The following is a 2,921-nucleotide window of genomic DNA, read 5'->3' as shown; positions in this document are numbered from 1 at the left end:
TGTGTGTGTGTCTGTGTATTCATTATGTGTGTGTGTGTGTGTATATATATATATATACACATATCCACATTCATATATATACATATGTATACATATATATATAATTATTTCCTTAATCTATAATTTCCTAAGTATTGAGCATATATGTATCCTCCCATTGCTGAAGAATGCAGGTTATTAAAAGCATTTCACCATAACCAACTCAAACTCTCTCTGAGTGTGTGTGCTTGTATGTCTGTTGAGTGTGTGCATGTGTGTGCCTTCATGCATGTGAGTATCATAATATCCAATATTTCATTTCTCCCATTGGAAATTGAGTCAGAAAATGCAATCTGCCATACTCCCAATACCAAAATGTCATTTTGAATCAAATGAAACATTCTTTCATCTAGGGTTGAATGTTTCCGCTAGGAATTACTGGTAAAATGAATAGATTCAAATCATGAAAGTGGATCAGAATACAGAAACATATTTTAAATAACAAAACTTAAGGTCCAATTATGTATGGAATTGATGAGTAAACATTTTAGAAGTCAATCTCATTGATCATCCATGATGCAATGCTTTAGCACTGCCCAGAGAGACAGGAGCAGATTCTTGTCCACAGGTTCCAGCGGTGATGTCGCACCTGAGTTGCCTCATAAGAGGGAGGTTGGGGAGGGATCCAGTCATCCTTTTCATCCTGAGGACAGGTCCTCTTTCTCAGGATGAAGTCTCTCCTGACATGTGGCTTCATCGCATAAAAGACGTTGGCATTCTTTGGAATCTTCATTTCTGGGGAGAGAGGGGTACAGGTTGGATAGGTGGCACTCGAGACGTGCAGAGCAGGACACCCCAACATCTGACAGCCTCTGCCAGCAAAGGCCTGAGCCACAGCCCTGAGAGCTGTCCAGATCAGCTCCAATACCACCAGACACATCCTCAACCATCTTCCCGGAGGAAAAACTAGGTCTAGGACTTCACCAGGACTAATGCCTGTTGCCTCCAAAGGCTTTGGGCTCCAGAAGATCACAGTTCATCTTGATTTTGCCAAAGCATACCCCTAGGTATTACATCTGAAATCTTACACAGATGACTCATGTGCTCAATGTTTCACCCCCAGTTCAGCAAGGTTTCCTGGTGGGTTTTGGGTGAAGCATTCCATGTTGAGCGCTCTGATGTGATCATGGAATACTCAGTCAAGATGAAGAGAACACTAAGCAGTGGGATAAAGTGGAAGAAGGTTGGGCATGGATGGAGGAAGACCTGAAGAGGGAGAGGCCCTCAGCACACATATATTTTTGCTGGGGGCTCCTCTTTTTTTTTTTTTTTTTTTTTTGCAGTGCTGGAGATTGAACACTGGGCCTTGTGCTTGGGAGGCAAGCACTCTACCAACTGAGCTATATCCCCAGCCCTGGGGGCTCCTCTTTATCCTCATTCTCCTAGTAGTAGTCCTCATCTTCTTCCCATCTTTCTCTCCTTCACTCTCTCAGTCTCCTTATATCCCATGAAATCAACTGGTTGGCAAGTGCTCCATAGGTTGCAGGTGCCACACCCTCTGCCATAATGCACAGTCTCAGTTCAGAACCAAATGGAATGCTATGAAACCCAGAGCCAAAGCAGGAGTCCCCTGCTAATTTATTTTCCCCAAGTATTTGACAGGGAGGAAAGTATGACCAACTGAGACACCTTGTGTTAGCCATGTTCTGCCATTGTTGCTAGTCAGCTCCATGTGGACCAGGCATCCTACAAGGGAGGCCACATCCCAAATGCTGCCCTACTGAGATCAATCATTCCAAAGACCAGGAAAGGAACGGCTTCACTCCCACATTTTCCTATGGTCCAGGGATGCAACAACCCCCAGTGGGTTTCAGACGGCCAGCGAGTCCCTGGTCTGAACACCTGTCTCCTGCTGCCCTCCTCTAAAAAGGGCCTGTTCTCTATTTGGGTTTGGATGGATGTACCTGTGCTATGAATTTCCGAGCCCACCAAGGTTTAGCCTTCTACTTCCGTGAACTCTACTCACTTAACAGTATTAGTGGATTCGGATATGAGAGAATGTTTCATAGGCTGGTTTTGGATGCGGTTTTCAGTGTGGACAGAAAGGGGATCATAGCTGCTTTAGGGTTTTGGCTCACAGAAAAGAAAACAGCAATGGCATTAATTACAGGTCAGCTTTGTGGCATACGTGCCTAAGAAGCCCTCATCTGATTTTAGTGAGGGAAAATAACCTGGCTCTACTGATTCCATCTAGGCAAGTGGACTCAGGCACAGAAGACTTGGTCATTTGTGCAGTGTCAGACTGTTGAGGCTGTCTCCCAGTCTGTTTTTTTTTCACATTTAGTCCTGTTCCTGCTTGCTAGAATACTGACAATGCTCTGCACAGAGAGTGGATTTCTGGTCATGGAGAAGGCTTTCAATAGTACTGCTTCAGTCCACAAATGCACCAACTGCATCCTTAGCCCCTGTGTTCCCATCTTCCTCTGCAAACACTCCTCTCAGTGAGCCCTGGGGGCCACATGACCCCTGCAAGAATGCTTTCTTCCTCGCTCCTCAGTGATATCAGCATTGAATGCCTGTTGCTGTCCAGGGTTGGACACCTGGTGGGGAGGTACACTAGCCCCTGGGGCTGATCAGAGAACCTAGAGACCTTCCCAGCAGTGCCAGTGTGGTTTTCTTTGTGCACCAGGCCCATCAGTACCTGTTTGAGTTTTGTTCTTGGTCAGATTCTACTCTTTTGTGCTACGAGTTGACCTGAGTGCACTTCTTCAATATGGCTCCCCACCATCTGATTGTCCCACTTACTGTGCTGTTGGGAGATGATTTGTCCCAGTTCATAGTCTTGTGGCTTCTCCTGCATCAGCAAGTGATGTTCCAGGGCCCTGCAAATGACCGCAGGAGCCCTGTCATTGCATGTCACCTGCATCAACGTGGGAGATAGG

At 45.8% G+C, this 2,921-nt stretch overlaps 1 long non-coding RNA gene across 1 annotated transcript; it reads right to left on the bottom strand.

The window, feature by feature from the left end:
• Positions 1-448: 448 nt before the first annotated feature.
• LOC124974638 (uncharacterized) lies at positions 449-2,887 on the bottom strand. Its single transcript, XR_007106805.1, has 2 exons — positions 2,785-2,887; positions 449-774 (listed from the first exon to the last, which is right to left on the bottom strand). It is a non-coding gene; the product is annotated as an uncharacterized LOC124974638 (long non-coding RNA).
• Positions 2,888-2,921: the final 34 nt, after the last annotated feature.

Source organism: Sciurus carolinensis, unplaced genomic scaffold (genome assembly GCF_902686445.1).
Source record: "Sciurus carolinensis unplaced genomic scaffold, mSciCar1.2, whole genome shotgun sequence".
Classification (NCBI taxonomy): Eukaryota; Metazoa; Chordata; class Mammalia; order Rodentia; family Sciuridae; genus Sciurus; species Sciurus carolinensis.
Note: the sequence above shows the minus strand (reverse complement) of the source record. Positions and strands in the feature narration are given on the sequence as shown.